Genomic DNA, 23,324 nt, shown 5'->3' on the forward strand with positions numbered 1-23,324 from the left:
CGACAGGAAAATAAAGCAGGCAATTCACTTCTGCTGGGAATTTTCAGCTCCGGGAGTTTTGCATTAGTGATCGTTTTTTGAGCACAAGGTCACCTTTCGCCGTTAAACAAAATTGTGTCTACTAGCAGCAATGGCTGACCTACGACTTCTCGCGTCGGAAGATTTCGCGTTTTCGCAAAGGAAACAAAACACTGTGAAGACACACTGTGCAGATCGCAACTGCCTTCGCTGATGAAATAACGCTTGCTGTCTCTAGCGGCTACTTAGTGATAGAAAGAGCGAGAATATGCTCTTGAGCAATTCCTGTTGGTCGCGCAATCCGAACATCAAGGATTTTGCTACAGAGTGAAGACGTGGGAAGACTTTGACACTATACTAACACGCGTGTTTTGTCAGCCTTTTCCACAGTCCTTCCTAAGAGTGATTTTGCTCACGCGAAAAAGTTTCCCATTAAGGAAGATTTTCGTGTTTAGTCGTGGGAAAGAAACGAATTATGTTAGAGTCATCTAATGAATATGTTTATCACATCAGTATTCCACGATTCCGAATCTCAAAAACAACATCGCCGAGAAATTTTTGTCCGTGAAAAGCAGAGAAAAATGTATTAAGAGAAAAATCTTTAACCGATGCTGGCGTTCGTTTCGTTTCGTTTTCCCGATAAACTGTGCGTCAAATTTTTTCGCTTTTATATTACTTTCGGCTTATTTCTAATACAACTTTTCCGCAGTAATCTATTTGTCCCACGTACGTCCTTGAGAGAGTAAGTATAAATCCTTCAAAGCAGGCGCGCATGGGGGTCCCTAAGACACGGTCGTACGATGTGTCGCAGTCCTCAATAGACAACCAGGCTTGCCAGGGCCGGAAAGATCACTAAACAAAGGCGTTTCCTGTTGAAAAATTCTTTGCCTTTGGTTCTGGAGAGAATTTCTTTTTCTGGGCTACTAAAACAAAGGGCCCTTTTCGTCTCCAATATAGATCCGCTTGTACGGCTTTCTTTGTCTTGGAAAAAAAAAAGAATAGAAAAGAGAAGAGTGAAAGAGAGCTTTTCTTTTTTCTTGTTCGCTCCGTGGAACTTCTTTTTCTTCCTTTGAAGCGCTGTGCAAACAGCCGGAGAACAACGTTATTGCGATTTCTTTGGGAGGGTTAATATTTTTATATTGACTTTACTCGAAGTGCTTCTTCTATTTCTCAGATGTTTGGCAGCAGGCGCAAATAAATTGCGATGACGTAAGTCCTTCAAGAAGCCAGTTCTAAGTTTTGTATTTGGAATTTTCGTAACGTTTTGTTTTCTTCTTTGGGGTCCAGCGCACAATTTAGATATCAAGCCAACTTTACGTTCTCTGACGGATAAAAAAGTCACCAAGCAACCTCACGTTTTTTGTCTGAGCCATGCGCTAAACTGGCCGGCAGAAAACGGCAAATTGGCAAAAAAAAAAAATAGCCCAACCTAATTTCAGGTTCTAAGAAGGAGGTTGAGTCGTAATGCTTTTCACGACGCCGGGGAATAGTTCCGACTGAGCATCAATACAAATAATGAAATCAGATTAGAGCAAGTACGACCCAGAGAAAGAAAGAGAAATCGTGTTTTCAGAAAATTGAAATTAGTTAACGAAAAAACAAAAAAAACCTTCACAGCTCCAAAATTTCTTTTCATTTCCCAGTACATGCTTCATAATTAGGCTAAAATGTCCAGCTACTGAAGAACAAAATGCCGTGTTTCAAGCTCCATCTCTTTGTTGAACACTTAATAGTCAGGAGCATAAAATAGTTGACAAACGCAGCCCTATTTGAACATTTTCGGAGCGCGCCTGCCCGGCCTCGTTATTATACAAACGTCAAGCAAGGGTTCGGAGGCGAACTGTGTGCGCTGAGCCTTTGCAGGCTACTCGTCGTCGGCGCACGGTGGCCGGACCTTCACCAGCACTCTCGAAAATTGCACGCCCACACGAAGTACCAGAAGGAGAGGCCTATCGGCGAGCCTCGGCAGAGTTTGCAAACATCGCCTCCGCGTACGGCAACAACCAGCGGTGGGCTCTGACGAGTGTGTGCGACAACGCAGCCCAAATCAGGGGGTAGCGCCATTCATTCTGTGCAATTCATTCCGAGCTTTGATTCCTTGTGTCCGACTCTGTGTCTGTATCCTTTTAATGTCCGCCAGCGCGGACGCATGGAAAGGTTTGGTGCGAAGTCCTTGCGCAAACAGCGCCGATAGACAGCAGCAGGCTGCAGAAAGTGAGCGTTCATAAGTCTTTGTCATTGATTGATGGCTGTCCTTACTTGTCTTCCGCTTTAGTATTTCCGCTTTTAAACCACCGCCTGCTTAAATGCGACCTTATGCCTAAGGGAAAAAGTAGGACATGCACTTATTCGCCTAATTATATGAAAAGCTTGTTTATATCGCGCGTAAGAAGATCGGTTGGGGCCTGCTGCTATATTATAAGGAAGGGTGTAAAATTCCACAAAAGATGAAGACAAGTGAAAAATACATAAAGCTAATAAGTGAAATAAGGCGCAAGTGTCCTCCGATGTTTTGTCTGCCGCCACATTTTATATCTTTGTTGATTTTCGATATCACCACACCTGGTAATAGCAGGGCTGAGTGCCAGAAATTTGCAAGGCTCACGAAGCGTGAGGATATCACGGTTTAAGTACACAGGTTTTGGCCAAAGCCAGCCACTATGATACAACAGGTAATCGGCTGACAGGGTTTTTGCCTCCAAAGACATGGATAATTTCTTAAAGCAAGTCCGTGTTGACAAAATGAGAATTTGCAAACTAAACAAAGCGCCTTGATGCGGGTATAGCTAAATCATGAAAAAAAAACGATGATATTTCAGGTCATTTAGAATAAGCCGATTGGTTACGGTTGCTTAATGCGACATGCAGTCACGTTCTCATGCTCATACTGACTGACTGGGCGCCTCACAGGCCCGCTTTCGCGTCTATACGCTCACGATCATACTCGGCCTTCTTTTGCTTGCGATCTTTGGTTAGATCGTGTTCCCGGTACACTTCACGGACTCTAGGACCTACTTGCACGAAGCAAATAGTCTAGTTTGCAGTCTAAACCCTCAGCAAGTTTTGAGAAAAGGAAAGGCGCGTAGCTGGCTGACTGGGTCAGTGCACTCAATGGATAAGTTTTCCGAGTACAACAAACCTCCTCTCCTCGCCACCTGATTTCGAAGCTTCATGGCTGGCCTTGACTGACGTTCCCAGCACTGCAATCGCATCTGTGTTCGCTGTGTATCCGTCGCCACAGCGTCGTTATATGTGACAGCTTAAAGTTCTGAGTAGTTGGCATCGCTCACTTCGTAAATAACGTGAACGGACACTCAGAATAAACGGGAGGCAATTATTTTTGTAACTCATTGAAGCCACATCTTGCGCATGTATACGGGTCCTAGACGATAGCTCAGAGGCTTTGGAAGCCCACCGCTCTATGAAAAGTCCTTCCAAATTATAGTGTTTGCTTTTATAGGCTGCGGCAGCCATATTTATTCCAAGCCTGGTGGCGCTGTGAAAAGGAACACTGTACTGAAAACTCATCCAGTGACTCCAGGATCAATTAATTATTCGCGCTTTCAGGTGGCGGTGGTGTCCACCTAGAAAAATGAAGCAGTTATGCGCCTTTTCTTGTCCTAAAACCTACGGAGTCAAAACCCTCCGCTGGCTTTGAGAAAAGGAAAAGCGCACAACTGGCTACCTGGGTCAGTAAATGCCTAATTCTGGCTTTGAGGTACATGGCGATGGTGTCCACATAACGCGTTATGTGTAACGCGTTATGTGGAGGCACACACGTTGCAGCAAATAGCTAACCATGAAAGTGTGACCTTAAAACTGTCGTACGGGGGTAGATCGTTTGTGCTTCTTGCTGTATACAGACCACCTGATTCACCACCTCAATATTTATGTGATCTGGCCGATCACATGTCTAAATTTCGCCGTGATAAAATATATCTTGTCGGTGATTTTAATCTCCCAAATATTGACTGGAATAGTCCCTTCCCTAGTACAAACAATGACATAAATGCTTCATACATGTGTGATATTATGCTTATTCATAATTTGCAAAAGGGAGTTAAGCACCCAACGCGCATACACGGTGAAGCTGCATCTATTCTCGACCTCGTCTTTCTCAGCCAAGAAACAGAACGTTTTACTGTTTCAGTTGAAACTGGGTTATCTGATCATTGCATGGTGGGTTTTACTTGTCCCATTCAACAAAATGTCGACAGTGAACCTGCAAAAATTATTTCCGTGAAAAACTTCTCCAGAGCTAATGATGAAAGTGTGTTAGACTACTTCAGCTTACACCTTGACATGTTTCGAGGAACTAATGTTGATGAACTCTGGAATAAATTTAAAGAAATCTGTACGTTCTGCATTAATAACTACATTCCTAATAGAACAATGAAAACATGTAAAAAAACTCCTTGGATCACGCGAGAAATAATACATTTGAAAAGAAAAATCAAACGTCTGAAGCGTGGGGGTGCCTGTCGAAATATAGTTAAAATACATCAGGCTAACTTCACAAGCGCTTTGCGCCAGGCTAAACAAAATTACTTTCAGTATAGCCTGCCAAATTTTCTTCGTGACTCACCACATAAGTTCTGGAAATTTTTATCGAAAAAGAAAAAACAATTACGCGCATTTCATGTCAAGGTGTCCAGCTTGCTGATAAATCGCAAATCTCTGAGGCATTCAATAAGTATTTTCAGAGTGTGTTTTCCCATCATGGTTTATTTGTTCAACCCAGTACCATGTCTCCCAACACGACCCCCGACATTGTTTCTTCATCTGGCGTATTCTCCATGCTACTCAACCTCAAAACTAAAGCGTCCGCTGGACCTGACGGGATACCAAATATTTTTTTGCGCCGTTATGCAGAAGCCATCACAGAGTTCCTGGTTGTTATTTTCCGCAAATCATTTGAAACAGGAAACATTCCTTCCGACTGGAGGAAAGCGCGGATTGTGCCCGTGCTGAAAAAGGGTGATCCTGCCTTGATTGCTAATTATCGTCCCATATCAATAACTTCCACATGTTGCAAACTTGCTGAGCATATCATAGCTAACTACATAACTACATTTCTAAACGATAACAAGGTACTTACCCCCCATCAGCACGGGTTTCGAAAAGGCTTTTCCACTGTCACTCAGCTAACTTCCGTCATTCATACTTTTGCAAGTGTACTAAATAGCGCTGGTCAAATGGATGTTATTTTTTTAGACTTCAGCAAAGCCTTTGATGTTATTTCTTATGCCAAACTAATTTACAAACTTGAACGTATTGGTGTTCCTAATTTCATAATTCGTTGGATTTCCTCATACCTTTCTCACCGCACACAATTTGTTTGTATTGATGATTGCTATTCAAACCACCTGCCGGTAACTTCAGGCGTCCCACAGGGAAGCGTCCTCGGACCTCTCCTCTTTTTGATATATATCAATGACATTACTAACGTTATAACTACCCCTGTTCAAATTAGATTATTTGCAGATGACTGCGTTTTATTTCACCAAATTACTTGCCAAGATGATCAAGTTTTACTAAACTCCAATCTTCAGAACATACATACATGGTGTAATAAATGGGACATGAAGCTAAATTTAGAGAAAACAGTATACATGACGATAACTAACAAAAAGGCTTCCTTCTCATTTCCTTACAATATTTCATCTCACCTTCTGACCGAAGTCAGCGAGTACAAGTATCTAGGAGTTACAATAACGAAAAACCTTAGCTGGAAAAAACATGTATCAAACGTATGCTCCTCAGCCTTTCGTAAACTCTGCTTTCTTAGACATAAACTAAAACTTGCCCCACCTGAACTTAAAAAATTAACCTACTTTTCAATAATAAGGCCATCACTAGAATATGCGTGCACCGTCTGGGATCCCTACACTAAACGTAACATCGAGGCCCTTGAAATGATTCAACGCAAAGCCGTCCGTTTTATTTTTTCAAAGTATCGTGTAACTGACTCACCAACGACCCTCATGCAAACTCACGGTATTGAAACATTACAGCTGCGCCGGAAAATTCAAAGACTGAAACTACTTTTCTTACTAAAAAACCATAAACTGTCTATGAATGCAGACCCCTTCCTTAAACCTAACACTACGCGCCAAACACGAAATCATCATGCACAATCATTAACCCCTTACAGTGCTAGGATTAACGCCTTTAAATACTCATTTTTTCCACGCACCATTGAGGAGTGGAACAGGTGTTCGCCAGATCTCTTAACCAGAGCTGATTCTTTTGACTCAATGTTTTCTTCACAGCATTAATTTCAGAGCCGTTTCTGCGTTCACTTTTTGTATTTTGCATCTGAGCCTTGTATTTATTGCTGTATTTTGTGTTACAACTTGTATTTAACATTTTTTTCAATTTTGCTAAACCTGTTCTTTTTTGCATATATTATGTACTCGCCCCTCCTGCTTGGGCCTACTCTAGGCCTGCAGTATGTTCTAAATAAATAAATAAATAAATAAACATGTAAATAATCCCCACATCCATCTTCCCTTGAGCAGGGCAGCCGACCTGAACACCCTTCTGGTTAACATCCCTCCCTTCCTCTTCCAGATTATCTCTTTTTATGCAAAGCTTTATACGGCTGCCGTTGTGCCTCCTTAATATCTTCTAATAAATGGATTGAAAAAGTTATTGCAGTTTTCGTTGTAAAAAGCCTCAAAATACCCCCTAAGGTCGACAGTAGAATCGGTTGATATTTCCTTTCAAACGTGCATCTTTGCTGAAGTTATATGTGTGACGCGAAACAACCTTTACAGGCGCGGTTGAGACAATCTCACGGGAGTCTGAAGACGCGAACACAGGGGCATAAAGGACAGGAAGTCCCTTTTGGCCATCCTCCACTAGTCGTACGGGACAAAAGGGAAGATGAATGTAATGGGTGAGTGAAAAGAAGCGGCCTTAGAGAGGAGGCGTTAAGTATTCTTGCCACAAAGTTCAGGAGAAAGTACAGAAGTTTCTGGAAATTTCGCCGTTCATTTATTGTGAGAGCTCGGTATAGTGTTATTTTGAGTACTATTTGTATTAAACCGATAGCTGCGAATTTGACAGCAGTGTGAGCTTCTTTTGGTTCTCGACAGACTCGTAGTTGAATCAAGTAATTATTAATTACCGAAATTTTCATCATCAAGCTCAACATTTTTCAATGTCGTTATCACCACAAGCTTCGTTGCGTGCACTGCAAAGCAAAGCCACCATCATGAAAATCTGAGCTTAGCCTTGCCCTACGCCAGTCGTGGCGATCCTACTCACGGAAGTTTTCTGATTTAATCTCACTGCCTTTCAGAGAGCGCAACTGTCGAATTTATGATCTGACCATGCCCACTTTCCTGGACCACGGCAACTAGCGTCATCTGTTCGCCGCCAGTTGAAGACACCACGTATCCCAGAAGATAGCCTAAACTTGTTTTTTTTTTTTACAAAACAAGAGTCCCGAAAGATTCTGATCTATAGAATGTTCCCAGTGCTCGCACCAACTGTTTTCGATGAGCACAGAAAATTCAAATTTCGCACAGTGGTTCTCAATGTTACAACTGGGCACGTTGTGGCAGCCGTGCACACTTGAACCCTTTGTACAGATTTCCTGGGCTTGCAAAAGTTAAATTTCTGCGGCACTGCAAAAAAAAAAAAACATGTATTTTTGGAATTGTATGTTAGCTCCACAAATGAGGAAATATTAATTTTTTAGAACTATTTATTAACTTGAGGTTTGCAAGAGTATTAATCTTCAGGAATCGATTTTTCGTGCAAGCCACAGTCCAAACGAATGATGAACGCAAAAAACGTGTATGAGAAATTGCATACGCTAGGGAGGGGTTGTAGTACAGTAGTCGAAGCGCCTTTAAACTTATAGAGGCCGCAGTATGTTCATTCGCCGCGATCTAATGAAGATAATTTTAGCGGCTGCAGCACTGAAAGAAAGCCTCGGCGAAACAATGCTGTCATGCAAGTTCATAAAATATTCTTGCATTTTTCCGAACTTCAATCTTTATTGCTTCCTTTTCAGTCAGCAAAGATGTGTCAGTGTTATAAATATATTAAAAGCATACGCAACCAAAGAAGAAAGTAATGCCCTAGCTCAGAAGAAGTTCCTCCCGTCGTAAATGAATCTAGACGTTGTAAGATTTGCGCGGTGGATACAAAAAAAAAATCTTAGTGACAGCATCCTGGAAACTATTGCGCGCCGTCGGAAGCCGTCGTCAAAATCTTCCAACCCGAACAAAGCTCTTATCAGGACGCACTGAGGGGTTCCAACGTTGAGCCCTTCGAAAGTCTCGTGAGATTTTCGATTAAATATCGCGGAGAACGCTCAATTATAAAAGGCAGCTTTGAAAAGTACTACTGAATGAAGTACCAACGTGCCTGGGCATTGATTTATTCCCAAAACCAAATTTACTAAAGACAGCCTTTTTAAAAGGAAAACCAGAATTAACAGTTTCATATCACCATGAGCCAGGCGATAAGACGGCATGTGCTGTCAAAAACATCTTTCATAAGACTTTGATGTGGCTAGACCCACCGCGCAGCAGCCAATATTTTTATAAGTTCAGTTTCTGTGTGCACCAACGAGACGGATGCAGTTACCAAAGTAAATATGGAAGTGAATACCCATCTCATAATCCTTCGCTGCAGTTGCGATACGCGCAGAATTCAGGAAGATTCAGGGCTTGGAAGGAGAATAAAACATAGCGGATGAAAGAGTTACGATAAATGAATCTTGCTTGCTTCTTTTTATTTTTCTTGGCTTGAGTTTTTTTTGCGACTTTGGCAAAATCTACGCCGATGCGATATGAAAGGCGGCACTAAGAGAGAGAGTTTTTACTGGCTCCGAGCAAGAGGGGTTACATTTTTCTTCTCTTTATTCAAGACATTTCTTTAAAGAAATGCCTTGGGGAACGCGAAAAAGGCAGCAGACCTGCCCGACGGGGCCGCGCCCGTCTTGGTTGCTACTAACGCACAGCCATGTAATCTAACAGCAATAATACAGTAAATGTAGCACATTAATACGACTTGGCAAATTCGGACTTAAAAGACTCGTCAGTGCAGCTGCTTCAAAACAATGCGTTGGATGAAGAGTTACAGAACATTTTAATCAGCGATCATCCGAGTACTCATGTTTCCAACCTCAAGGGTGAAGGTTAAGAAGCGTAGTGGAAACAGAAACCAAGTCAATCGGCCCAGCACTAGCTTTAGTTTTCATCTAGGAGAAAAATTCCTGAGTGTTCGTGTGAGTCGCTACGCCGAGGTGGCAGTAACCAGTGTTTCAGCTATTTAAGGATACTCGTTTAGCGTGAATATCAGCAATTGCCATTACTTCTTATCTATTTACGGCACATGCCCTATGCGGCATATTGGGGCAATCCGTAGCTATGTAAGAAGCTTAAATTTGTCACAGTCACTGTAGAATGAGCCTAAATTTAATTATAGCTTTTGCTGTGTATGAGCAACCTAACCTACGAGCCAACGGAGTAACAGTGAGGCAGTTTAGAGCAGCAAAAAAAAAAGTTGAGGCTTGGGTGTCAGGAGCTAATAAAACAATTAATTTTTCTTTATATAATTGTGAGGTAGGTTTTTAAGTTTTCCTCCTATTTGTGACATTCCTTCTCTCCCTTAGGCATCCGCTCCTCAAACGGCTCAGGAAGCCACAAGTTCGATTACGGTGCGTTAGGAAGCGAGACAATAAAGCAGTTATGACATCCACCCTGAACCATATATAATTAACTGTAAGAAAAGAGGAAATGTCTGCTGGAAGAAACGTGGCTCTATCCTTCGACCACATCTAAGGGGAAAGGGCAAGATAAAGAAATGAAGTTGAAATATAGATGGGAGGTAATTATGTCAGCCACACAGATTCATGGTTACGTGGAGCGAAAACTTGCGCTGCGATCTTTCACTGACAGCACGATTTTCTATGCCTCGTAATTCTTGAGAACGCGGAGTCGACTGAAAATGCTCGACTGCTCGCTGAGACAACTGAAAAGTGAACGGTGGTATTTTTTTAAAACTCACACGCCTAATGCAAAATTGTTCAAAGCATGAAATGCGTGGAAGAAGAAAAATAATGCGCTTTAGAATAATTTAAGTAGCGCACAAGGATTCCAAAGGCCTCCGATATAAAAACATGCTCCAGTATCTTTTAAACTCTTTGAATCAATGTATATAGTGATGCCATTATTTGACTTTGATCTGTGCAGTGTCTGGTATATGGCTATGTTTTCTCTGGCATGAGAGCGTTTTTTGCCAAGCACTTTGTAAGCATTTATCCGTATTCGCATGTTGGCTGACGCGCTCTTGAATAAACTTGCAATTGCTATGGCGGCAATTTTTCTTTCAGCTGATTTAAAGAAACCCTGCTGAGACAACGAATGAAAGACACGCCAATCAATGCCAAAACATGCGGTCGCAAGGCATGTTAAGATTTTTTTCTCCACGAATAATGTCCGACCATCAATACTCTAATTATCGGAAAAATGTCTGGAAACGGGGCGTGCATAAAGGAGTCACAAAGATAGATAGAAAAAGAGGAGGAGGGAAAGGCAGGGATGTTAACCAGAAGGGGGTTCCGGTTGGCTACCCTGCACTGGGGAATATACTTTTCAATTATTGCTAGTGGCGTCTGATGCAGCGCTGTAGTCCTGTACACACGACACATAAAATAGACAATGTATGAACTTTAACTTTCTTTATCAACTGTTTTTTTTCTCTTCGTCGACAAATTGCAGAACGTCAACAAAATTCTAGAATCATCACAAGAGCTTCTGAAAAGGACAAAAATTTCAAGGCAGGATAAGACGGCAACATACCTGAACACCACGTTTGCTAGGGGAGGCCTTGGGGACACGTGGGACATCCAATGCTGACGACGCGTCCCGGGGCTTACGTGCCCCATATTCCAGACTGGCTCGGCGCCGTCGCCTCTTTGTGTTTCTTTTTTTCACCACCAAGTCGGGATGAAAAATCTTTCCTACTTTTCTATACTTTACCTTCCCGAATATATGGTGCTGTATTCGTTTGCGCTTTTTTTCTCTTGTTGACAAACATAAAAGATTTGGGGCGGTGTAGCTTCCGCCCTTACTGCGGCGGGAGATCCTTGCTGCGCACTTGTCTCGTTCGTTGTCTCGGTACCCTCTCCCATGATATGCAGGAGAGAGAGAGAGTCGAGAGAGAAAAAGTGCTGAGGCGCGCGTTTTAGACTCGGAGTCGAGAACGTATAGCGCTCCGTGACTAAATGAATAAACACGGTGACATTCATATAACCTGCAGATTTTAGGCTGAGGCTAGGTTTTTGTAGTAAAACGTTCTTGCAGGCTGGTTGTTTCATTGCACTAAAAGGTAAGACAGCGCGAATAGGACAACGACAGGAGGCATTCAGGAACGAAAACGACGCCATGAGCGCAGACTTCCAGCTATTGTTAATGCGAGCACATGCTATACAAGCGCGGAACCCAGGCGCGCAACCACCTGTGTCAATTTGCACATGTGTGCATATTAGATAGCACACATTGATCATACTTTTTTCTTCTCTATACTGGAACAAACATAACTCAAGAAACAAAATCGCATCATTGGTGAAGGCCAGATAAAAACACATGGGCGATCAGAAATCATTTCGTTCAGAGCTTCAAACCAATGCACATTAGAAAAAAAGAAAACAAGATTCGAGGGTAACAGTCACTTTAGCGAAATGATGTTTGAAGCTCTTGCGAAATGATGTCCGATGGCCCACGTGCTTTTTTTTTATCTGGCTTTCACCTGGGTTCCGCGCCTATATGGCATGGGCTTCCGTTCATCAATAAACAGTTGGAAGTCTGCGCTCGTGGTGCCGTTTTCGTTCCTATGTCTCCTGTCATTGACTTATTCGCGCAGTCCCACCTTTTAAAAGCTAGGTTTTTGTGCGGTTTGCCGATTTATTATCTGCGTGTTTAAACACTTTCGACTATAGTGCTGAAATTTCCTTGTGTGCAAAGAGCCGTGCTCTGTCGCGTTTGCGGCGGTGTTTGCGGCGGCGCTTGTGCGCGGTGAGTTGATTTGGGCGTCCGGCAGCAGTCAGAAGCAAAATCAATAATTTAGCACACACAAAAATTAGGTTGGAACGAACAAAACTTCAAGTGGTGATGTTTTCTTTTTCATTCAGCACACTACTGTCCAACTCTCAGAGTTTGTTAAGATGTACCTTGAGCACCCTTAAAAATTAAAAAAATGGGCGATATTTGCGTGACGAACGCCTTCCACGATCCCTCCCCCCATTTAGGCAGGTGCTATCTTAACCATCTGGAACGAAGTTTGCAAATGAAATGTATCGAACGCTCGTTATTACTTTTTATAACTACCAATGAACTGCATGCTGATCAGGAAGTCTGGAGCAGCTCTATACACACGTAGTGGGAGTACGGCCTATAATCAAACGAACGGTGTTAATGCGCAGAAATCTTCCGTTTGTACATCCCGGGCACCCGTGGTAGATACACGGGTATCAGTATTGCGATGATGCAAAGAAAAAAAAAGGAATTGTGAATGCAGCCGTGTGCTGTTTATCGTTGTTAACTGTGTGCATAGTAGAGCCTCTGCAGGTCCTCATAGACTGCTTCTGTAGTTTTTGGTGTGTAATCTCCACTGGTTCAATTTGTGAAGCGAGAGCTTCACTACGCTAGGTTTTCAAGAGGGCAGCGTCAGTGCAGTCACGTGACAGATGTCATGGCAGGTGCCACGCGGCCGGCCATGTGACCTACTGACGTCATGCCCACCGTGGCAGGTGGCAACTGCACCATCGGGCATCGGGCACTTCATCAACACTTTACAGACAATCCGCTCGTCACTGTGTGTGGCGCCGTCTCGTTTGAGTTATGCAGGCACCTAGGTCACCTCATACTCGGGTGCTTTTAGGCTGTCCCCAATTCGACGCTCTGTTTCAGCAAAGGTGCTGTAGTGGAGAAATACATAATAGATAAAGCCGCCGCGGTGGCTGAGTGGTTACGGCGCTCGGCTGCCGGCCCGAAATACGCGGGTTCGATCCCGGCCGCGGCGGTCGAATTTCGATGGAGGCGAAATTCTAGAGGCCCGTGTACTGTGCGATGTCCGTGCACGTTAAAGAACCCCAGGTGGTCGATATTTCCGGAGCCCTTCACTACGGCGTCTCTCATAGCCGAGTCGCTTTGGGACGTTAAACCCCAGAAACCAGAAACCAAACATAATAGATAAATAAAGTATTTAGTCTCTAAATACAGTTACATAAATTAGTTCTCGCCTTTTAGTTCATCCTTTCTCCTCTCGCTGGCACACTGATCAAATTTCCGTTAAATATAACTATTTACCCTCATGTAACGCGACCAAGCTTACGGAGCGATCGAGTTTGTGGGCGCTTAAAGGATAAAAACACAAAAGAGCGGCAATTTAATGTGGGCAACGCAGCCGCAATATACGAAAACACGAGTACAAGTTTCCGAACAAAAGTACCTCAACAAATTGCTTCCACGCGCCTTTCCTATTTTAATAGAACCGCACAACACATCACCAGATAAGTCCGACACGAAGATAAAAGGAGTCCCGCCGCACCGTCACCCCATTGACCGCGCGCTTTAGACGGCTCATCGTAAAAACGAACTTCTACCATTCGCCAAACCGAGTGGCGAGTCATGCCTCGCGAACATCAGTGGCCGTTTTCGGCAACATTTAAACTGGTGGTTGTTTTGCGCGAAGCCGCCAGAAAATTGCACGAGTCTAGTGTCGTAGAAAAGTTAATCAGATAGTCACAGCGCCGAAAACAGCGAGAGCGCCTTCTCGCGTACGACAGTAGCGCTACGCTTTCCGTGCACGGGCAGCAGATTACTGCTTTAGCGTGCGGCACCGGTGACGCTGCGAACGCTGAGAGAGTCTGCTGAACTTTCAGAGAACGAAATGAAGACCATTACGATGCCTTCAAGCAACACGTATCCTATCGCGTTTAATCGAGACAATGCGTCCAATCCGCGCACGGTACGCAAATGCGACGTCTCCGGATAGGAACTATGTGTAGATCGGTGTTTGTGGCTCGGAGCTTCCGTTGGTCGACCAACGCGTCATTCTAACTTTGTTTTTTTTCTCCTTTTTCCGAATTTCGGGCTCGACCTCCACGACGCATAAACAGAAATGCGGGCAAATACGGAAAAGTGCGTTCTTGTAACTGCGTAATACTCCAATTAAACGCGAATATTCACCCGCCGCGGTGGTTCAGTGGTTAGGGCGCTCGGCTACTGATCCGGAGTTCCCGGGTTCGAACCCGACCGCGGCGGCCGTGTTTCGATGGAGGCGAAACTCAAAGGCGCCCGTGTGCTGCGCGATGTCAGTGCACGTTAAAGATCCCCAGGTGGTCAAAATTATTCCGGAGCCCTCCACTACAGCGTCTTTTCACTTCGCGCCACCACCTGACACCAGTCAATTGCAGAACAATGCAATTGTGGCCGTGCGAACGTCACTGTATTTCCTTCACAATCCGTGACATTTCACCTTTATGAAGTTCACGCTCTGTACAGGGAAATGAGCAGCATTAGGCACTTTCTATTGAGTTTTAACCAAAAAATTCGTGGGCGCTTACATGTTTGTGGTCGCGAGGGACTTTAGATATGTTACAATTTATATACTAGATTAGGTGCTCTAACACTCGGCTAGGACACCGCAGCGGCAGCATAGTGGATAGCGCATTCGCCTCGTATTTGGGAGACACTTAGCTCTTATGTCGAAAGTGCATTTTTAGCGGTGGATTCCCGAAGGTGTAGTTTTTCCCCATGGTTTCCCGGCGGCGGCCTTGTAGACGCCAACGTCGACGGCGCAAAGGTGAGGAAACTGCTAGGAATAGGTAACGCTGTAACCGCTGGGCCTTCGCAGCGAGTTTCTATGGGTTAAGCACCCACCTTGTATGCGTGTGTGCCGGGAGGTTTTGGAGGTTGTGGGTGTGAGATGCTGGGCTCTTAGGTTGGCGACACATTTTTAACACGTGTGCTCGGCTCTACGCTGTGTGAACGACGCCACCGACGCTACAATTTTGTGGGACGAGTTAAGGACAGCTAATGCTGTGAAAAATAAAAATAAATGCTGTTTGGCTTGATGGGGTTTGGATTTATGGGATTTAACGCCCCCAAGCGAATCAGGCTGCGTGGTCCGCCGTACTTCAGGAATCCGCATAATTTTGATTATCTGGAGTCTGTTAACGTTCACTGACATCGCACAGGAAATTAACAGGGAGGGGAGGGAAAAACTACTTGGCACTGTCCGAAAACTTTACGGTTTACGATTTACGGTGGTTTAACGTCCCAAAGCGACTCAGGCTATGAGAGACGCCGTAGTAAACGGCTCCGGGAATTCCGACCACCTAGGGTTCTTGAACATGCACTGACATCGCACAGTACACGGGCCTTCAGAATTTCGCCTCCATCGAAAGTCGACCGCCGCGGCCGGGATCGAACCCGCGTCTTTGTCCGAAACGTTCTGAAAAAATAATCGAGAGGGATTTTCGTACAACTACATCACAATGATTTCATTCGAATGCAATTCATACTCGAACGCTGCTAATCTTTTGACATCAAGGGCAACGTCAGGCCAAATTCTCAACTCAAGACTTCTTGGATACTTGTCTATTGTGACACGCCCGACGCGTCAGTATGTCGAAGCCGTGACCTGGAGATAACGCGCAAAAAAAGCAGAAAACACTGGAGAGTGAGTGATCCCTAACATTTCTTGCTCGCACCGTCGGCCCGGGAGCTTTTATGCACAGCAGGCGTATCATGCAGGCCAGAAAAACAACAAGTTATATATCAGTGTAAGATGTCGAATTCCAGCGGTATAAAAACCCAACCCTTGGCAGGACAGGCTGATGTGGAAGTATGGCGTAGGGACACTTGTAATCGAGTGGCCATGACTGCTGAGGATTGGGCTAGTTTCAGATCAGTGGGACACCGTTATGGCCCAGAGCAATGACGTGTGATGATGATGACGACGCCAACGTAGCTGTTTAAGCACGTTGCGCCTCCAGTGTTAAGGGGCTGTTAATGGATACCAATGCGCAACAATATTATTAAGCTTTCCCGTGTGCCAAACCTATTTTACCTTTCTCTTCTCCCTCTTTTACGCTGTGACCCGACGGAGAGGTCCGGCGGCTGTCCCAAATTTTTTTATGGTTCCTGCTTCCAGTTCACTCGCGGCCGCGTTGCTGGTGATGCGTTGCCAGCCTAGCAACTCGTATCCTCAATCATACGCTTCTCCGCGCTCCCCAGCTGCGTGCTTGCGATGCACGTCCTCTTGAGTTTCGACTCCTTGTGAATATTTCGACTAAAGAGCTGTTAGGATGTGACTGGTGAGCCTATCACATCGGTCCGGTGGATTTTGCAATGTCCTTCTGTGCTTCGCTTTCAAATGAAAAGATATTAAATCGAAATATGGATAATCATGAAAGCTACGGAACTTTGATTTTGACATCTTGTAAGTTCTAAACGTACAGCTTTCAGCATACTACTGGCAACAAGTGCTGGACGCGGGAAATCGCATTAAGATGAGTGGGAGAGCTAGACCGTCCCATGCAGTAGAAGGAGGTAGGCTGATGACGATGTGTTGTTGACCTTGCGCAGGTGAGCCGGGAGCACCGGGTGCTGGGGGGCTGGACGGCCGAGACGGACTTCCGGGTGAGCCCGGCCTGGACGGTGTCCCGGGGAGGGACGGTGTCGACGGCGTTCCTGGACGCGACGGACACCACGGCACGCCTGGTATTCCCGGCCGACCGGGGATTAATGGCACGGACGGTGAGTTTTCTCGGTCTTCTTTAGAGCCTTCCTGATCAGACACATGTGCGATTTCGCTTGGAGCGAGAGGCAGGCGATTTCTGTGGCTGAAAGTTCCACTAGCCCTGTTTTCCTTAGGCACCCAGAACTCTCCGCTGAGACATAAGGGGCACATGCCAGACAGCCACTTCGACAAGTGCTATCATGCCTCCAGCAAGGTTTCAAACACTCGTTCCTGAGCAGCACTTTAACTTTAAAATGACTGTCTATCTCGAATACGTGTTTAGTGTCTCTGGTCTGACATCCTATTCAAAAACACGCATTCTTCTTCGCGGCCACCTGAGGCTGAATGGTAGCCTTGATATGTGGCTCTGGCCTGAGTAGAACATGATTCTCAGGACAGAGGAGCTTGTTTCTTCGTTGAACGTGACTCTTGCTCCCTCCATTCACAGTGAGGGTTTCGCAAATTCAGCCTTGTTTTGGAGCTTCCCAACACAGTGACGAAAAAAGTCGTCTTGCTCGCTTTGGTAGGAGTGTGTAGGGTATTTTATTAAGCGCAGTACTTTACTTTCTACAAGTTTGGTAGCACAGTTTTGAGATTCCTGACAACCTACGACTGCGCAGAACAAGTGGCTTGCTCCAGATAAGTTAAATTTTTAAACTTTCTTATTAACTAAACTTCGTTTTGTAAATATGCGAACTAGATGTTATGCGGACTCCTTTTTAACCAGAGAAAAAAACACTTCGAATTTAAAACATCGAACAAGAGAATGTAAGCTGTTCGAAAGAACGTGAATGCACTGTTAACGTCTATCTGCCTGCAATATCTTTTTTTTTAAGCGAAATAACTGCAAATAACACGACAGAGCAAGCTGCCTCCTAAATGTAAAAAAAAATTGAAGCTGTGATATCTAAATCTTAATGTGTACTGTCGGGTTCTCTGGCAGTACATGCTTGCTGTGCTTGTTTGATGGGCGGGTTGAGGGAGAAGGGAAAGGGAAGAGGGGTCGTGGAGATGACGTCACTATTAGTCACCTCATTATTGCTGCGAATTTTTCAATGAACTGCTTCTGATTTTAAAGTAACAATTATTTTCACAATCTGCATTCTTTCATTCCAAAAATAACTAAACCGTTTATAAAATCACCTGCAAGTAAACTTGCAACGTATTTTGCACGAGTTTATAATTTTTGTTCCTCTAAACGCTGTGATAACAGTGGATCTCAGGGCTGATTTCGCACCACCTAGTTTGTTTTTCCAGTTACACAAAAACATCGCATGAGGAAAAGCAAGCAAGCTTAGCGCAGCAGATTTAAGATGCGTTAAGGCCAGCTGGAGCTTATGAGCTGGGAGTTCGTCTCTTTCTCTCTCTCACACTTATTTTATTGCCTGTCTAACCGCGGCGCTACTTACAACCAAAAGTAGGAGGAGTGTTTTTTCTGTCAAACAGTTGGAGTCCCATAATTTTCTCAAGCTTCCTAAGCGCTGTGTTTCAAGAAAAGAAATGCTTTCCATTCAAACCATAAACGCCTAATTATGCAGTCTCATTTTTAAAAACCTAAATTCAAATATTAAACTAAAAGACGCAGTAGAAAACACAGGTCACCTTTGTGACACAATTGTACGGTTCCCGTCAGCTTTAATTTATTACGCCACTACTTAAATAAGGCCCTCCACTGAATTTAAAGTGGCCGCCGCGTGCGCGTTTCAGCCGAATTAGGGAGAAACGAGGTAGACAGCAACTGCAAAGGGAATATTTAATTTGAGCCTGGCCCTAGTCCCTCCCTTTTCTCGTGCAACAAAGGATAAGCGACGCTGGTAAAGCACGATAAAGGAGCTTGTTGTACTTCCTACAAAAACCAGCGGGCTCCCCTATTAGAGAGTCCGCCAGTCAGCGCCACATACTTTTGTTCTGCTTGTCTCATTTCGCTTGTACCTTTCTTTTTCTTTTTTTCGAAGCCCGATAGCCAAACGTTCGTAGCGCTGCTGGTTCCTGCCTTCTAGGTGGCGGAGAATCAAATTATTCTACCGCTCATGAATATGAATAGGCTGTTTCTGTCCAAGATCTGCGCGATAAAGTCTCAAGATTGCCCGCCCAATCAGCGACGGTTCTGGTAAGCCTCGAACAATAGCAACAAAACTTACAGAAACGCACTGAAAGACTAATTGCATACCATCTTATTCTTCTTTTATTGAATTAGCGTTCACATTTTACTAACAGCACAAGCATGTGTTCCATTGTATTGTAATCAGCCCGAGTTATTGTCTCTCTTTTTTTTCCACTGTGTCGCTGGCGCTTATTTCATTTGTATGTTTTTCTGAGAGGCAGGGGGTTCTCTTCGTCATAACACAGGCTCCTTCCGTTCTTCTTAATTTAGGCTCTTGGAAGTTATGGGAGCAAGTATTCAATCCTCATCCGGCATTTTTGTTAGCAAGAAACAAAAACGTGGTGTGAGGTACTTAGTATGATGTCTAAAATTGGTTTTGCGTAAATCGGTGGCGACAGCATCAATTGCATGGGAGTGATCATTTTCCTCCATCGTTTCGTCTATCTCTCCACCTGTTTGAGCCCTGCTCATTCCCGTGACTAAAAGGCTTTTCTCACTTATGTCAGTGCGCAATGTTACTGGATGCCTGTCGAAAGAACCGCTGATTGGGTCGCCAGCTAAGCAACCTGCAACGTGTTGGCAGCTGTGCAACTTCTTAAATAAAAAGACACCAAGAAGCACAAAGCTTGCTCAAACGTTTACTTGTCCATGAGTAAAGTTGTCTCAAGAATCCACGAGTTACTGAAACAGTAAATAAGTACAGCGCAAGCGTATCCTTTATTTATCCTTTGTGTAGTACTGTCACCACTTCGCGCACATTTCCGTGCACTCCCAGACACCCTTAGAGCGTGTGGGAGTAGCGGTCACGCCCTCTCCGTCGACGATGAGTAGAAACTACTCAGACATTCTTGAGAAATCGACGCCGCGCGTGGCTATGTTTACTTTGGCACCGCGCCGGCGAGCTGAGTGGAAAGGGCAGCAATAATAATAATAATTGGTTTTAGGGGGAAAGGAAATGGCACAGTATCTGTCTCCTATATATCTTTCGACACCTGAACCGCGCCGTAAGGGAAGGGATAAAGGAGAGAGTGAAAGAAGAAAGGAGTAAAGAGGCGCCGTAGTGGAGGGCTCCGGAATAATTTCGACCACCTGGGGATCTTTAGCGTGCACTGACATCGCACAGCACACGGGCGCCTTAGCGTTTTTCCTCCATAAAAACGCAGCCGCCGCGGTCGGGTTCGAACCCGGGAACACCGGATCAGTAGTCGAGCGCACGCAAAGTTACGCACTCTCCGGGATTCGTTCCCCGCTGTTGATTTTTTTTTATTTTACCGCGCGCGGGCGCGATTGCTTACGCGCAGTGCCGTTTTTTAGAACATGCACCGAATTTTGTGACGAGTACTCGCGGTTTGCTTCGGGTAGGGCCAGTCGGTTCGCGACCAATCGCAACCACTACCGTTTCACGCTCTTGAGGGTTTACTTCTGTCGAGCGCAATTCGTGGGTAACACGCTAGCAGCGTCCTCAGCGAATCGGGAACACCACGCCCGGCCCGAAAGAACGCAGTGCGACCAACCAACGCCAGCCAGCCTTCAAGGCTTACCAGGCCTTGAGCGAACATCTGTAAACGGTGCTGATGGCACGAGAAAGGGCAGTACCGGCAACCAGGAGTGAAAACAAACAAGTTTTCGAGGAAACTAGAGCACTGAACGACATCCAAAATAGTGATTTATTTTTTTCTTTCGCAATGCTCAGAAGGCGCGCAGAGAGCGTTACTGAGCGGAGATTCTTGAGAACTCGTGAAGATGACATGCATTGAAAACCTATAAGAAATCAAAGGAACGTAAAACTGAAAATAAATCTGAAAATGATGTAACCGCTAAATTACCGTAACCATGCGATGACGTAGATGGATATGAATTGTGCTTAGAGAAAATGTGGGGCTCGGGATAAGAGTGTTGCCTGTTTATTTGTTTTTCTTTTTTTCGAAGATGTGAATTGAGTACAGTGAGTCCAGGCAGAACACAAACGAATTGCTAAGCTCAATTTGAATTATCAAAATGTGTGGGCTACGAGAAGCCTCCAATCAGGAGAGGATTATTTTCAGCGCACAGGCGCATCGAGTAATACGCGAATTCTATTGCCCGTGGCATAATTCTAATATTTTCTCCGTGCGTTTTATACGTCCACACAATCAGGCAATACTGAACGCTTTCGCGAAGCATTTAACTAAAATGAGGAGACTGGTTAGACAGCAATACTCAGACAGTATTACTCCGTGTCAGGTTTTTTTCTTTTCTTACAGGGTTTCAACAGGGAGATTGGTGCTTTTCAAGCAATTAGTTGAGCAGACTGTGGCTTAGCCTGTCAGCATAGCAAGCGCCGTGAGGCATTATATGCGGCGGAACGGACCTTAAAGACTTCCTGGCTCCATGGAAGTGCGCACACGCATGCCCAAACGTATATGATCTTTCTGCATCAAGTGACCACCGACGCGTACCCTCTAGAGCGTCGAACGTGCGGCGCACCTGGATAATGTTAAAATTTTCTCGCTAGCCTACAGGAGCACGTGGGAGTATTAGGCTGCGACCCAGTACGACGCTCAAGCCCATTACCCCACCCAAATTGTTTCATTGTAGGGTTCCAAAGAAAAAGGCTAACAGGCGCTCAGGCTGCGGCCTCCGAGACTCACGTACGTTTATCTGTAAGCTGAGGTGGGGCAGGAGTTAACGAGCAGTCAGGCACGGTCCTGCTGTGGCCTGCGCTGAATTGCTTGACAGGTAGGGAACGAGGGAAAAGGGACCCGACGAGAAGGCACCTAGGAGAACGGGAGTTGGTCCAGAAAGGATAAAAAAGGTGGTACAGGGAAAACAACATGGCGAAACGAAGAACAGAGAGCGAGGGCATTGGGAAGAGAGGGAGGGGGTGAAGGGACGCGCATTTGCGGGAGAGCGCCCGCTGTCCCGCGGGGTCCCGTTGCAGGCCGAATCCGGGTCTCCCTAATCGGACCGGTGCGCGGAGTGGCGCCTAACGAAGCGAACGGGCACACACCGACGGCGGGAGATTCCCTTCCGGAGGGAAATAAATAATTGTCAGCGGGCGGGTGGTTTGTTTGCAGAGCGCCGTGCGGGAGCCATGATTGAGGGCCACGCGAGATCTGCCGCGCGGTGCCGGCGCTGCCTCTTGCGGCCCTAACAAGATTCAGCTAAGCACGGCGCGAATGAGGCCACGTCACGTGAATTGCCACCCACCGTTTTAGCCGTAGCCGTCATCGTCTGAAATTGATTTCTTCATTGTAACATAGGTGGCGTAGGAGAACGAGAAGCTTGCAGCAGACAGTGCCGCCAGGAGGCGCTGCGCTGCCTCAAAGATTAGTAACCCTGCCGGAAGCCGCCGCGACCGCCGCGTTTCAAATGGGTTGCTTTTATCACCCATCCGCCCAGCCGTCGCGTGGGCGTAACGTTGTTTTGTCAAGAGCATAACGGGGTTACGGCGCACGCGTTTCGCCACCGCAGTTGTCACTGTATGAGGCAGCACGCAGAGCCAGTCTTTCGCGTACCACACGCGGTGTTCTTGTGTGATAAGAACATTCGGAGCTGGCCCTCGTACGCTTGCATTTGCTCTTGTATTTTGCGTTTTGTAAAAGCTAGCTGACTTTCAACGGAAAGCAGTGCCGAATTTTCAATTCTATGGACGCGACAAGCGGTCCATATAAATTAAGTGCATGTACCTCCGCCTGTCCGGACCATCGAAGCCTATGAAATTCTTGTCTCAAAGCCAGAGAACGGCGACAAAATGGTTCGAAGCTAACCCAGAGGCAAGAATCATCTTTTCGAGCTGATTATGAGAGCAGAGCTCTGAGTGCAAATAACGTGTTGAATGGCCAACCAGTGCACGTAAATTTGGCCAGCCTCTAAGCCTAATTAGAACTAAATTATAGTGATGGCTGCGGATGGCTGTCTATGGCTCTGGGCTGAAGGATAACTCCGAACTAATCTTTAAACCATCAGAGTACAAGATGTAGGCAATTAATTAAAAAATGACAATATCGACATGGCCACCGCTGTGCCCAATAATTATCCAAGAAAATTTAAAATTAGTCGGAGCTTATCTCGAGGCTTAAAACAGAAATAAAATTCAAACACTTGCATTTATGGAGTGGGGTTAGCATATGTTGTTCTAATCCCAGGGAGCTAACAATCGCCTTCGTTTTCATCTTTTATTTTTGCTCCTAAAAGACCTGCATTTTAGAATTATAGCTATAACAGGGAGTCGTTCGCGATTACGAATAGTGCCGCCGCAATGTTTTCAGATGACGGCTTAAAGGAGTATAGACATGCAACTTTTTTTGGGTGCGTGTTTTTTTGTTTGTAATGATGCCTAAGGCGTTGTTAGACATGGATTACCACCTGGTATTCTCCTATAACTCTTAAATAAATTACAATCGCATTTCTTTCTCGTCCTATTTCGGTTTCGGTTTCAACAGCAGAATGA

The 23,324-nt window shown here is 45.1% G+C and overlaps 1 pseudogene across 1 annotated transcript in view; it reads left to right on the forward strand.

Annotated features, from left to right (window-relative positions):
- LOC144121280 (uncharacterized) overlaps positions 1-23,324 on the forward strand; it is a 100,274-nt pseudogene that overhangs the window by 52,232 nt on the left and 24,718 nt on the right. Inside the window, exon 4 of the transcript XR_013312585.1 lies at positions 16,635-16,805. The product of XR_013312585.1 is annotated as an uncharacterized LOC144121280 (transcript). The remainder of the gene's footprint in view (positions 1-16,634; positions 16,806-23,324) is intronic.

This window comes from Amblyomma americanum, chromosome 2 (genome assembly GCF_052857255.1).
Source record: "Amblyomma americanum isolate KBUSLIRL-KWMA chromosome 2, ASM5285725v1, whole genome shotgun sequence".
Classification (NCBI taxonomy): domain Eukaryota; kingdom Metazoa; phylum Arthropoda; class Arachnida; order Ixodida; family Ixodidae; genus Amblyomma; species Amblyomma americanum.